Source organism: Manis javanica, chromosome 11, assembly GCF_040802235.1.
Source record: "Manis javanica isolate MJ-LG chromosome 11, MJ_LKY, whole genome shotgun sequence".
In the NCBI taxonomy this organism is placed as follows: domain Eukaryota; kingdom Metazoa; phylum Chordata; class Mammalia; order Pholidota; family Manidae; genus Manis; species Manis javanica.
Window position 1 is genome coordinate 32,831,292 of NC_133166.1, and position 15,005 is coordinate 32,846,296.

Here is a 15,005-nt window from a genome sequence, read left to right on the forward strand (position 1 = left end):
ATGGTGGAATTCTGCACCAGGATGTTCAGCTTCCCTCCACACCCCCCACCGCACATACATATATAAACACTGTACCCAGGAGCTTCCCTTGAGAAGCAGGGGGCAGATAAGTGGGAACCTCCAGCCTCTCTGAGCCTAAAGTCAGGCTGATAGAATGTGGGTGATGTGGGCCAGCCTGTTTGTCAACTGTCAGGGGCTGGAGAGGTGGGGCGTGGTAATGATGATGATGACAGGGGTAATTGCAGCCTCTGCCAGGTGGCTGCCCTCGGAGCTTGCCAGGCTGCTCAGGGTGTGTGGGCCCATCACAACTATGCCAGGGCACCTCTCACCTCAGCATGGTGGGAAAGCCCATGAGCGCTGGGTCAGCCAGGCTTGGACCTAAATCCTGCCATGCCATGGGGCCCTGGCAAGTGCCATCTACGCTCAAGTCTCTGTTCTGTCAGTGTGGGGTCACTAAGACAAAGCCTTTCTGCTCTCTAACAGTGCTTGTTCCATGCGTGGCCAGTGCTCAGAAAATAGTAGTTTCTCTCCCGAGAATTTTGAACAATGAGTCCCAATTCACTGGCTCTAAATGCAGCTCTTTGTGTACTAGAGAGAATACATGTGTTTATGGTAGACGAGAAGACCCACTGCCCCGCTGAGCAAAGTGAGCATACAACCACGAAGAATAGGTATTGCCCCTCGTAGATCTCAAATTTCCCATCTGTTAATTTTTGCCCCCTTGAGGCTACACCTTAAAAATTGGAACTGTGAAAGTAAATCCTTAGTAGTTCTGACACTTTAGGCTGTTTTTCAAAAGGTATAGAGGCATTTTCTACAAGAGCAGTAGTAAACAAATTATTTGGGTGGTCACTGGAAGCCAAAATATTAATTCATTTAGGAAACTCAGCCATGATCCGGTTGTCTGCTTTTTAGCTGCCTGGTTTATTTAGTCTTCTGGACTTTTCCAGCTTAAGAAATATATCACGTTTCACATTGGTGACTTGTTACCTGGTTTTTGCACCAGCTTGATTTACTTTCATCATATCCTAAGCTTAGAAATTCCGGCATTTTCTGTTTCTACTAAAGCAACTAGTAAAGCATAAGTTTTTGGATCTGTCTTACTTTCTCTGCATTTTGCAGAGCAGTGTGAGGAGCCCTGAGGGTGCCCAGGCAGGCGCAGGCAGTAGGGCTTCATCGTGCAATTCCTTTCTTCTCATGCAAAATGTGGAGCACACAGAATTTCTCCGTCCATTTCCTCTTGTTAGGTAGTGTTACTATGGGGCAAAGGGCACAAACACGTGGGGCCTCTTGGCAGGGAGATATGAAGCTGTAATGTAAGATAACGTAACTGACATTCATTGTTGGGCTCTTGTTTAAAGGAACATGGCAACCCGTGCATGGTTCGTCCTAGAAGGAGATGACTTCTGTCACTGTAGTGTCTAAGAATCAGGTAAGTCACAGTGATGAATCTCTTTTATGCCACTGAATTGATCTTGGGGGGGCTGGCTTCAGGCTTGGAAGGTGTAGGGGCATTTTTACTCTTTCTTTAAGCCCAAGTGAATGTGACCTTCTTTGAAGAAACAATTGTTGGGGAAAGCCTGCATTTCCCCCCTCAGCCCTTTGTCTTTGCCTACAACTTCCAATGTTGCCCAGGCCTGCCATGCTCTCAGAGCAGGGAGGGAGGGAAGCAGGGATTGAGATGGACATTTGTTTGGGGACATGAAAGTCCTGCTTAACTCAGTGGCCTTTGATGGGTGGAATCTCTGCAGCTTCTTTCCCTTGGTAAGACCAGCAGCTCGGCTGTCCTGTCAGCAGTCCAGCTCTGATGATGTTTCAGTCTCTTGCTAGCCCAGATTTGTGTCAAGGCAGGAATCTGGCTAGGCAGCTCTGCAGGCAGTGACTTCTAAGCACTGGAGACAATTCATCCAAGACTTGGAAATGTGATTGCAGCATCTTCTGCTCGGGTCCCATTCTGCAGAGAACAGACCAGTTTCCGTCTTTCTGTAGATCAGCAGCTCTGTGAAGTCGTAGGGTCTGGAAGGCTTGGGGTAGGCAGAAATCAGCATGACCTGTTTTGACATAGTCACCCTCACAAACTATTGTAGGAGCCTTCTCACTGCTCTCCTGGCCCCCCTCTGTGTCCCCAGCTCTGTCCTCTGCAATGCCATCAGACCTTCTTCCAGGACGCATCTGACTACCGCTCTCCTGTTGACCTTCAGTGCCTGCTCTTGTCAGACCTCAGCCTTGTGTTCTGCCTCTGCTCTCTGGCCTGGCTCCAGTCCCACAACTCCTGGAACAGATTTCCACATCTGGGACATGCTGTTCCCTTAAGAAGCTTCCCCCACATCCCCAGGCAAAGCTGGTGCCTCCCCCTCCTCTACCCATTGCACTTTGTTCAGACCTCAGATACGTCACTGGCTGAGTTTTGGTCTGTTCACTCGTCCGTCTCACCCACCAGCCTTGAGGGTGAGGACCTGGCCTCCAACCTTCCTGTTTGAGCACCATCTCAAGAGGCACAATTCTGGGCATGTGGCAGGGGCTCCGCAGCTGTTCATTGACCTAAGGAGTTCAAACCCTGAGGTTTCTTCAGGGTTTGTGGGTCATGATGCTCTGTCACAGTGTCTCATGGGAGGCTTGCTCCCTGGGAGGAGTGGTCATATCATCCTCACTTACTCTGCAAACATGGAGATTGAGGGCTGAGCAGTCAGCTAACTGGCACCAGGCTATAGCTAGTAAGAACCAGGACAAATGTGTCCTGGGCCAGTCTGGTTCCTGTAAATACCAAATTTTATAATTAGAGCCTGAGAGATTATTTAGCACAAACCCCTTGTTACCAGATAGGGAAACTGAGGCCTGGCCTGAAGATACTTTCCCAAGGTTGCCTAACTAACTGGTGCCAAATGGAGAATCAGGATGTGGGCACTGGACTTTCAGTCTAGCATTCTTCCACTCCCCGCACCCCGCTCCTCTCTGCATTCACCGGCATTCATAAATGCCATCATTCTGCATTTATAGGAGGGTGAGGAACTTCCAGAATGCCCTGAGTTAGAGGGAACATAAAGATAAATAAAAACTGGCTCTGCCTCTGGAGCTTCCCGGAGCAGGAGCCAGGATGGCCTGGTGGAGGGAGGAAGGAGGGAGAGGGAGGGAGGAGAGCATCAGGGCCCAGCCCAAGGCTGGAACAGGGGTGCAGGCCCAGAGGAGGGGCAGCAGGTGGGCATGTCTGGGCACTTAGAGGCTGGCCTGGTACTCACCGAGGACCTCTGGGCTGAAGAGCCCATTCTGAGATCCTGACCAGCAGGATGAGAAGGGGTTGACTGGACCAAGAGGAAGCTGGTGCACTCATTCTGATTTGCAGTGTCTGGGCAAAGAGGTCCTGATCAGCCACTCTGCTGTGGCCTGAGAATCCCTCTTTCCTGGAGAAACACAGAATGTAGAGTGAGTCCACAGAGGAGGGTTGGGTGACAGACAGTGAATTCCGCCATTGTCTGAAATGTGTATGGGGAGGGAAGTGTGTGCATTTCTGGCTTGCTCACTGCTATGACGCTCCAATGAATTTTTGTTTTGTTTCTGATTGACCACACTTCCAGCTGGTCATTTTTTCCTCCTCTCAATCTTTAGGCTTTACTGGGTCTCTCACTCAGTCCAGGTTTGATACAGGATAGGTAGGTCTTGGTTACTTTTTCCATTTTTTATTCTGCTCCTTCTTATAACTTCTTGGACCTACAGACTGGGAGATTGGGATTGATCACAGGCTCTATCTCCCCTGGAAGGTTAAAATATACATTTGGCCCAAATTACAGGGAATATGATGTTTGCCAGAAATGTACCTGGGATTAGTTCCCAAAATATGACCAGGTAATAAGCTTCTCTAGAGCTGGGGAAGTGTGCAGGGTTATATCATTATTGTTTACATATTAGGTTTACATTGCACTTTACATTTTATAAAGATTATTTCATCATCATAATGAAAACAGGAGGATTTACTCCCATTTTACAGATGAGAAGTTTTTACCCTGCCCAAGGGCTGAACTGGGGACACAGCCCAAGCCTTGTGTTTATGAATTCCATGATCTTTCTACTTTACTAAGCTCCAACCATATGCAAATTCCCAGAAGGCCTAGGACATCAAAAGAACTGGATAAATATTTGTTGAATGAGTGAACTTTGGCTCTTTTTTCTGGGGGAGAAGGGGGAGGGACTCTTAACTGTAAATGGATCCTCTTTGGCAGCAAAGGAAACACTACTCTGTGAAGTACTTGAATTTCTCACCACGATAAGGAACTGCTGAGTTCCCTTCTTACCCGGCCTCACCTCCGGGAACTGGGTCACACAAACTGAATAAATAATTCCTTGAATCTCTCACTCAGAGCTTCCTCCTCCTGATGCCAAGTTGATCTGTCCAACATCGATCTTTGAAAGGTCCTGGCAGGAGCAGATCCTATTATTTGTTGTCATAAACCTTCAAATAGCCCATCCAACTGCCCACGAGGAGTACTCTCAGCCTAATCAGGTCAGACTACCAGCAGGTTAACTCGAGCTGCTCCTCTTCCTCACCAACCTCCTCTAGGGCAAGAAAGAGGGATCACTGTGGGTTATCTTAGATATTTAGCATTCTATAGGGACAGGAAGGTTCACCTTTCCCTTCTTACTGACTTCTGAACTTCCCAAGATTGGCTGGAGGAAGCAGCAGATTGTGTTGGGTTGGGAAGAAATACAGGGGTTGGGGGTCAGTTATCAAAATATCCGTGGGGCCTGCTCTTTCCCTTAGTGACACTTGGGTCATTTTTCCTAGAGTTTGCAGGGGATCCAGTGACCTAACTAGATCTTGCCATCAACAGAGTGGATGAAAAGAGTGGTCTCAGACAAGGCCGACATTCTAGTGCTGGTTGTTCACAGCTTAGCTGCGAGGCCTGCCCCAGATTTCTTTGTAGGAAAATAAGAAATCAACTTTTCTGGTCCCCAGGTATCTTATTAAGGAAATAAGGGAGGCGTACAGGGTTGGGCAGCATCTTGAAGGAGCCTCCCAGACCTCCGTGGTTCCCGGTGCTTTGCCAGGCTCCCGCATGAGCGCTGTGGCCTTCCCCCAGGCCACTTCCCTATGTGGCTGGAGCTTGCCTCTGTAGGCACTTTCCTCCTGGCCTTTGTAGCTTTGCCGCCTTCCCCTGCCCCACCCTGCGATATGCCTGAGTAGGTAACACTTGCCTGTTGCTGCCCAAGTCTCCTGCCAAGCAGGATGGGGAAAGTCTAATGGTTTGAAAGAGCCCTAGGGACCTAGGGAGTATAGGCTGGTAGAGGAGGGGAGGGGGGAATCCCTGGGTGAAAGAAGCCGACCCAGATGATTAGGGAGGGACCTTGGGGACATCCAAGCTCTTGGGGGCGTAAGGTTCCTGGACTCCATAGAGCTGTTTGCCCACAGGTAGTAGATATATTCTTAAGAATATGTCCCCAGGTTTATCCTCGTCTCCAGCCAGGCTCTGTGGTCAGCAGTGACCAGACACACTGGAGCAGTAAAGCTCAGAGTGTTAGTAGAAGGCTTCTCAGTGGCAGCTAAGAGACATCGCAGACAGACAACCAACACAAGAAGGGGGAGAGCTGGGGAAGGTGGATTTATCTCTAAGCTTTATGATCTTAGAGCATTAAAGCTGGGAAGAATTTACAGATCTAATCCTTCTATTTTATGGGTAAAGAAACTGAGGCCAGAAACATGAATTAACCAGATCCATAAAGCAAGCTAGTGGTAGAACTGGGATTCCCCAACGCTGTGGGTCATAAACATCATACGAAGCGGCTCTCTCCCTAAAGCCATGCTGTGTCCTTGTCCAGACTCAGCCAGCACACTTTCTACTTCTCTCTTTGACCCTGAGCTTCACTGCCTAAGGTGCTAGTAGAGCCCCACTGCTGCCGCCTCACTGGTTGTCAAGGACTGATAAAACCTGGGTGCAATGCCCTGGAGAGGTAGAGGGTCCTTCTCATGTGTGGGCTGTTTGACCTGGATTTAGTCACAACACTGTTGAGTCAGCATCATTCTGTTTTATGGTGTGTCTTGGGGTGAAAGATTAATTCAGGACAGGAAATGAAAGCTGTGAGAGCCTAGCCCCAGCAGCAGGAACGTCTTACAGTTTTGTCATTGAGATAAAAATCACCTTTGTGGCTAAGCAGGCCTTGTTCTGAGAATCTCAAACTAAGGCCATGGATTGAGTGCAGCCTGCACCGTCTCTTGCTCTGAGAGAGAAGTGGGTTTGGGTTAGAGGCTAGCCACCCCATCACTGTACTGATGGCACGTGAACCAGAACAGAAGCCATTCGCTTTTTCCATAGGACTCCGTTTGGCTCGAAATTTCCTACTGAGCTCAAGGAAATGTACCTTAAGATCTTTCTATTGGGCAGGCACTGGGTTTATATCTATTGCCTTGTTTGTTCCTTGCAACAGCCCTCTGAGAGGTGGGCATGGCCATTTGTCATATTGAGGAGACAACTAAGGCAGACAACACAGGTCAGATAACTTGCCCATTCCCACAAGGGCCAGGGCTCAGATGCAGGGTATCTGACTCCAAAGACTTTTCTTGTTCCTTATTCCACATGGCTTCTCATTGCACAGAGATTGGTTAGCTGGGACTACTTGGGCCAGGCATTGACCGAGACATCAAGCATTTATTATGGGACTTCCAGTGGCCAAGCCCTGGGCCTGGTTATGGGGATGCAAAGGTGAGGAAGACCTGTCCCTTTATTCCCGGGAGCTCGTGACCAGGCCTGGGGGCAGGACACATGTATTACAGAGTCACAGCCACCATTCTAAACATCATCATCATAGAGAGATACACCAAATGCTCTGGAAGCACCGGGAAGAGAGTATCACACAGGGAACACGGCACCACCAGGTACTGTGGGACTCAGGTATTGAAGGATGAATAGATTGCCAAGCTGAGCCAGGAGGCAGAGGGTTTTCCAAGTAAAGGATGTAGTGATACTTCCAAGAACCAAATGCAACTTTTTTGTAAGGAGGAATTATGTGCGTGTTTTCTTCTTAGCCAAGGGAAAACGAATGGAACTTTCTGTTGAGAGAGAACTGGAGGAGAGGGAGGGGCCTTGGAACCAAACTGTTAAGAGCTTTGTAAAGCCCTAATTTTGTGAGTGTTGTTGAAAGAAACATTAGTAGGGACCAGCAAATATTCCCCAGATATGAATTCTCCAGGCATTGGAAGGACTTTCCCTGAAATGTACAAGGGGTTCATTTTTGGACAGTTTGTGTCCATTTTCTACATTTTGTGTCTCATTCACCAGTGGAGGCGTTTATTGATGGTGCCAAGGCTTTGGGGTGGGACGGGCCAAGCTGACAGTTCATATTTAAAATGTCTTAGATTCCTCTTGCCAAATAAGCTGATAGCTAACACCCTTGTGAGTTCATGTGCAGCCTGTCCCTCCAGGGACTGGTGTGCATTCCAGACAGGGCCACATAATAGTTCTATAGGAGCCGGAGGTGTAGGGTGAGAAGGCTACTTAAAAATGAAGGCCAATGCAAATACATAGCTGTATTTAAGAATGATATTTACATGGCAGGAAGTATCTGGGAAGTGAATCATTTGCCATCAGGATAAGCCAGAATCTTTACAAGTATCCACTCTTTAGAGTTGAAGGAGCAATGGTAAAGAGAGCACGTTCTGCAGGAACTCATCTCTCCTCGTTGATGAGTTCCTTGCTGAGGTTTGCCCCAGCGAAGCCTTTGGGAAACAGCTGTGAGCCTGACTCCTCCTTCGTGGAGAGGAGGGGAGCAAAGAACCAGAGAGTAATTGGAGGCAGTCTTCCTGGTTTCATATCCCCCATCTTTTGCAAGCCCTGGGTGTCATTTCTTAATGACGAAAGAGAAAATCCTTTCTGGGACAATTGCTGCTTATTTTAGTGGATGTGTTTTTCAGAACATCAGCCCGAACACCAAGAGAGGAGTCCAGCATCTTGATTCAGCCGACCCGAAATTGTTAGGTTGGGATGGTGGAGGCTGGCTCCCTGTCTAACCAGCACAGAAAATTCTCCAGCTCAGTTACATCTTCCATGGACCTCTCCTGGAGCTGCTGTCCGAGGGCAGAGGGGTGGCTCACTGAGGGGCATTTTGACCACTAAATGGGGAGTGGTCAAGGCAGTCACTGGTTGCGGGGTGCTTATCCCAGCAACTCTGAGCTCACAGGAGCACGGCCTTTGAGAGGGACACTTGGAGAGTCAGGCATCCTTGCCAGAGCTCTCTGCCTCCCACACACCTCCACATGGCCCTTAGGATCAGCTTCATGTCCTTAATCAATGTTGAAGTACAACCTGTCAAGCCAATAATGACCTCAAAAGTCAGCTCAGCAGTTGAGTGTATCTTAGGGACTGGTTATTCCCTGACTTATCACAGAGACCTTTCCGAATTTCTGCTGGGAGACCTTAACTGGTTTTATAGAGCTTTGGGAAAATAGTTCCCAGGAGGTTGCACAATAAGGAAGTGGCTTAAACTGCCTTTCTCACTTCTTCTCAGACATTTGAACTGCCTCCTGTTAGCAGATTTGACACAGCAGAGATGCCCTCAGGCGGGTCCTGTTGAAGTGAAGACATTCTTTCTCAGTGCTGTCTCAGGCAGTCAGTCTCTGGCCTGCTCTCTGTCCCTAGGTGGCATCTGAGAACTGTTAAGCTGTGTTCATTCACATTGCCTGGCACATGGTAATCAGTACCTGTGGGATAAATATATGAACAAATAAACAACCAGGAGGTAAATTTTCTGACAGAACAAAACGTCTGGGCCTGAGGGGCCTGAGAGCTGTCTGTGATCCAGCACCCTCCAGGAAGGATCCCTTCAGTCCTTGGCACAAAGGGAGTTACAGGTCTCCCATCTCCAAGGCGGGGCCTGGAGGGAGGGCCAGATGATCTTTGATCCACATCCAGAAGTTCCCTCACTCAAGACTGTAAGTCCCATTTTCAGACTTAAACAACCTTAAACAATAAAATGCTGGTCTCAGCGGAAGCAGGGTAGAGTCCATTCTGCTGCCTACCCCAGCTTGCCCAGCCCCCACTGCTTGACTGAATGTCCTGTGCTTGGACATGTCTCCCATGAACCTCCTGATGGGTGTCCTTGTTTTGTCATGCTGCTTCCCTTCTGCGCAGGGGACTTCACACTTAAATCACAGTCCCAGCTTCCCAAGTAGGTTGGCATGTCAGCAGGCTTTGAACAGCTCACTGGGCTTTTCTGACTCAGGCAGGGCTCACCTGCCCATTGCAGGTGTACACACCTGCTCATAAAGACTGAATGCAGTTTACAGGCCCTTGTGTAGAGACTGGGGTGTGGGCATGGCTGCTGGACTGCTGACTGGCTGGCTGGCTTAATGGAAGGAGTGAGCAAGCAATCTCCCCTTCCCCTGCCATGGGCACACCCACACAGAGGCCAGCCAACTGCTGTGATCTAGTGAGGTATTATTTATATTGCTCATACCATTAATGACAATATAAACAACACAACATATATAATTGCATATCAGAAAATTGATCCTGAAATTAAAGGTCTATAATTCAAATGAAAATTTTGGGAAATTTTTTAAGTAAACTTTAAAAGTAGCACTGTGTGCGCTACTCCATTCCTCCTGAAACAGATTTTTGCTGGTAAACATCCATTCACTCAACAAACTTGTACTGCCTGCCTTTGGGAGTACACACCACACTGGCACTGGAATTATAAAGATAAAACTCAACAGTCAAGAAGGGAAATAATACAAAAAGTTGAATTATTTGCATCTTTTAATAGTGATTGAATGCCAATGTGTACTAAGGCCTCAGCTGAGTACTCTGGGAAAGAAAAGAAACAAAAGACACTGGCCTTTTCCTTAAGAAGTTATACATTAATTGTCCAGACAAAATTGATGTCCAAAAAAGTAGTAGGGGTCAAGGCTAAATGAAGTGCCAGATAGTCTGGGCTATGTCCTATGTGACTCCTGTGTTATCACTGTCTGTCCCCAACCAGATGGTACCTTCTCAGAAGCCAGGACGCCAGAGCTTGTTGGCCTGATATGCAGAGTGCCTGGTGAAGTCCTGGTACAGGGAAGTTCTCACTAAGTGGAATGAATGGAATTGAATGGGGTTAGTGATTCCCAAATCTGGCTGGTCCACAGAATTCCCTGAGGAACTGAAACATTTTTCTCCTTGGACCTCAGGCTGCAGAAATTCTGGTAGGCCCTGGAAGCTGTATTTTTGGACACATCCTGGTGAATCTCCCATAGAGCCAGGTTTGGTGGCCTTTGGCAGCGACCACAGGAGTTTGAAGAATGCATGGGAAAGAAAAGTTGGTGAGGGGTGAGGAAGCTTTGTACCTGAAAACCCAGCTCATCCCTTAAGATCCAGCTCTAGTGCCATTTCTTCAGTGAATTCCCCTTCAGGCTGTTGGTCACTCTACCTCCTGTCTCTGTAGGTACTGACTTCTACTGTGGTTTTTGCCAATAATTGTTATTTATTCCAAAAAAATTCTAATTGAAGTATCGATGACACAATATTATATTAGTTTCAGGTGATTCAACCATTGTGATTAAGACCATAGTGATTCACTATTTATATACATTACTGAATGCTCGCCAGGCTAAGTGTAGTTATCATCTGTTACCATACAAAGTTATTACACTATTATTGACTATATTCCCTATGTTGTACCTTTCTTCCCTGTGACTTACTCATTTTATAACTGGAACTTTGTACCTCTTCTTCTCCTTCACCTGTTTTGCCTATCTCCCCACCCACCTCCCCTCTGGCAACCACCAGTTTGTTCTCTGTGTTAATAAGTCTGTTTCTGGCTTTGTTTTTCTATGTTTATTGCAGCATTATTTACAACAGCCAAGTTATAGAAGCAACCAAATTATCCACTAATAGATGATTGGATAAAGATGATGTGGTGTACATATACATACATACATATGCATTTATATATATATTACTCAGCCATAAAAAAGAATGAAATCTTGCCATTTGTGAGAACCTAGATGGACCTGAGGGCATTATGCTATGTGAAATAAGACAGAGAAAGACAAATACTATGTTATTTCACTTACGTGTGAATTTAAAAAACAAAACAAATTAAAAAATACCAACAACTGTTATTTAAATGTGATTCTACGAATAGACTGATGCTCCTATGGGAGACAGTGCATAGTAGGTTTTCAGTTAGTCCTATGGGCCTGACTGTGCTTCAAAGTATGGGTAAGACTTGAGCAGGGGTGGGAGGGGGAAGACAGAGACACAGCCACAGGGGAGCCCTAATGCCGTGGGAACTGAGCCTAACAAAGAAATGGGGATTGCATGGGGGATGCTGATGAGCCCATCAGGGGAGCTGGAACTTACCCAGTGGAGTGTAGGGCACCCTGAGGATATTATGAATGGGGCAGAGGTGGTGGGGGCAAGGTGGGAAGGGGAAGACAGGAGGAGGAGACTAGTCAGGAGGCTCCTGTGTAATTCTGCTGGTGGTTAGAGACAGAGCAAACACAATTCAAGCTACCACAGGGCCCCTGAGTTGTGTGGCTGCTCTTGATTACATCTTACCAACAAGCAGTGATTACTAAGTATCTCCATTTTCAGAGTCACAGGTGCCAGGCCTGGGGCATGAGGGAGCCCACCAGCAGGGAGGTGGGAAGACCCCCAAGTAGACCAGTGCAATAGGATGTATAAAACCATCATTGGGAGCCCACAGGGTACAGTGTGGGAAGAGGGGGTGAGAGGAGGCCAGGTAAGACTTCAAAGAAGAACAGTGCATCCAAGAGCACTGCTCAGCCCGGAGCATTGCGTCTCATTCCCATGTAGCCCAGTGGGGTCAGGACTGTTATTACCCCCCTCTCTGTGGATGAGTAAACTGAGGTTCAAAGAGGTTAGGTAACTTACCCAGGCTCACATAACTAGTAAGTGGTGGGTCAGGTTCGTAACCAGTCTGCCTGACTCCAGAGTCCAAACTGGGCCCCCTGATACTCTGCTGGTTTTGATGGTTTAGCTTCAGAGCTGCTGGGTTTTCACCAAGTGAACAGGGTCTAGAGGGGCATTCTAGATGGAAGGACCAAAGTAAGCAAAGGCACAGGAGGGGGGCATGGAAGAGTATGGTTTATCAGGGAACTGCAGATGGCTCGGTGAATCTAGAGTACAAAGGGTCAGGGGCTGCAGTCGGGCGGGTTGGAGAGCAGGCATGGGTGAGGCATGGAGGTGTTTTTCTGTTACTTCACTAAGAGGTTTGGTCTTCACCTTCAGGACTGTTGGGATGCTGCTGAAGGCTTTGAAACAGGCATGGAGCCCGACCGACGTGCACTTCTGATGTAAAGATCTCTGACAGCAGCTTGAGAAATAGGCTGGTGTATTGGAGGGAGGTGACCTGGAAGCAGGAATCCATTTGAGAGATTTTGAGAGTTCAGTTGAGAGCAGGGAGGACAGACAGGGCAGTGGACGGGGCTATTGAGGAGGCAGGACTTGGTGACTGGCTGCTCTGAGAGGTGAGGGGAAGGGAGCAGAGGAGGGGACCCCAAGGGTTTGGCTCCACAGCCTGTGTGCAGACAGCACTGTTCAGCGCTGTTCATGGAGGTTGGGAAGTGGGGGAGGAACAGGTTGCTGGGGGAGGTAAACTGACCACATGCGGGATCTCTGTAAGAGAGTCTGGGGAAATGAGTAATTGGCCTTGACACACGGGCCTGGAGTGTAGTAGGGAGGTCCACGTGAGAGGGGTAGCTTGGAAGTCATCAGGACACAGATATTGGCTGAACTACAGGAGTGTTCAAGTCCTTGAGAAGGAGAGGAGGGTGAACCTTGGAATAGCAAAGTTTCAGAGCATTTAGAGAGAGACTGTGAGCAGGATAAGATCTGATCAGGGGTGACTGGATTTGGTGATGACCTTGGCGTGATGCATAGGGTGGGCTACATGCCTGAGTGGGAATGAGATTGCGGTGGACTGAAGGGTGAGTGCAGGTGCGGCAGGGGACACTGCCGGGGAACCGAGGTGGTGAAGGGAAGGGGGGAGAGTGCCCGTTTTGTTTTCTCTGGTAAAGCAAATAGAGATTTAACTATGGCTGAATTTGTGCACGTTTTTGAGGCTGACTTCCTGTTGATAAGTTCACACATCAGAATAAAACAAGAAACTTCTGTTGGGCAATGAATTTTTTGGGGGGATGGTGGTTGAAAAATGTGGTCACATGGTACGAGTCTTCCAAAAGGAGGGTCCTTGGAAGACAGACTCTGTGAGATGCAGCTGGTCTGGTCTGCGTTCCTCTTGGGGCAGGGGCCGCCCTGGGGTCAGCCCTGGTTCCTGGGTGAGGTGCTGTGCACAGAAGGAGCAGGCGTTGCCAGAAATCCTTTTCAAGTTCACTTTGCCGTGACTTCTGTGCTTTCTTCCCAGCATCCCTCTCTGTCCTCTAGACTAATTAGGAGTCAAGTCCCTGAGGCCTAATTCCAGCAAGTCAGGAGATGTAGTGCCATCCTGACACAAAAGATCATCTGGGGAATGACTTTAAGGGTGTGCTGGGCAAAGACGCAGTGGAAAATATGCTTTCAGCTGCCCCATCTCAGCATAAGATAGACTAAGGGAAGAGGAGCCGCCCTCCTCACCTATGTGACAATATACCAATTTCTGCCTTGATCTGGCTGGGGCCGCCTTGAGCTCGAGGTGGTGGGAGTACGCAGAACGACACTTAATGAGCACACTGGTGAGCCCACGCCATGAGAGGCGCCTTCATTTAATTCTCATGGGGACTCTGTGTTTTTTATGACTTGCTCAAGGGAGTGCTCAGTGACTCAGAGTCCCTGTCGTTCCCACCACACCACATCTGCTTCTAGGGACTCAGGAGCTGAGGGCTCAGGGCAGTTATTGAAACCAAGGAAATGACTAGCCGAGCTGTCCTGTTCTCCTGTCTTTTTCCATTTTAAAACAAGGAAGGGATACGGATTTTCAACTTAGGGTATCTATGTGTAAGTGTGTGAGTGCTTATATAGAGGGGTAGGCAGGCTCATTTCTGGGGGTCAAGCAACTTTTCCAGGAGGAGGTCTTAATGGAAGGTATAAAATGACAGACCAGTTGTTTCGGAAGTCAGCCTACCACACTGGTCGTAGTGAAAGGGATGTTAATTCCCATGTGATCAACCTTCTTACCGGGAGGGAATGCTTGTTGACACGGGCCAAATTGGGCATACCCACCACTCTGTGGTTTACCTACTGATGCTTCCCACCTAATAGATAGAGCCGTAATTGCCTACATGTACTTCAAGTTTTTTTTCTCACATATGTGAAGTCCAAATGTTTCTGTTCACAGAGGGCTTTCCCCCAAGTGGGCGCCCAGGGGGCCTGGCTCCTTCCTTCTCATGGCTTCACCACTTTCCACATGTGGTCTCTAAGGCTGCTGTGATCGGGCAGAAGCAGAAGGAGCACGGACGTAACCGCGGAAAGTTCTTAGGGGTCAGTGGTAGAAGTTGTCTGCATCACTGCTGCTCACAATCCATTACTAGAACTGGTCATGTGGACTCACACGGCTGCAAGAAAGTCCCAGGAGGAAGGAGTGATGTTTCTGACGGACAGCTAACTTCTGACATATCCACCAAGGCTTGATACCCACATTACAGCTGAGTGTTTATTGGCATATTAACCCTGCCTTTATCTGATACCGCATTTGAGGTCTCATTCCTACAGACCCTAGCATTTTTGAGTATCAAGAATTAAAGGGTCTAGACCAGTGCCCATATCCCTAATGTGGTGTGTAAGGCACTTACTATGCTTTTGGTTCCATCCACTTTGTGGGGAAGGGATATAGTGTGGTGGTTAAGGATGTGGGCTCTGAACTGTGGTTATGGAGCTTCAAGTCACAGGTTCATGACCTCTGGCTATGTGTTCTAGGGCAACTTGCTAACTTGTCTAATTTTTTGAAAAATGGGAATAATAATAGTATCTAACAATGCCTTGGTTTGTTACAATGATTAACTTCTTTAATACATATAAAGCTTTTAATACATTGCCTGAGACTTCATAGATGCTCATTAAATGCCAACAATTATGTTGCCA

At 47.9% G+C, this 15,005-nt stretch overlaps 1 protein-coding gene across 18 annotated transcripts in view; it reads left to right on the top strand.

The window, feature by feature from the left end:
* MICAL2 (microtubule associated monooxygenase, calponin and LIM domain containing 2) overlaps positions 1 to 15,005 on the top strand; it is a 223,832-nt gene that overhangs the window by 26,297 nt on the left and 182,530 nt on the right. For 15 of the 18 annotated variants that reach the window (XR_005063413.2, XM_073216210.1, XM_073216209.1 and 12 more), the window contains exon 2: positions 1,362 to 1,432. The exons of the other annotated variants lie outside the window; for them this stretch is intronic. The gene's annotated coding sequence lies outside the window, so the exon portion shown is untranslated. The remainder of the gene's footprint in view (positions 1 to 1,361; positions 1,433 to 15,005) is intronic. 18 annotated transcript variants of the gene reach the window in all.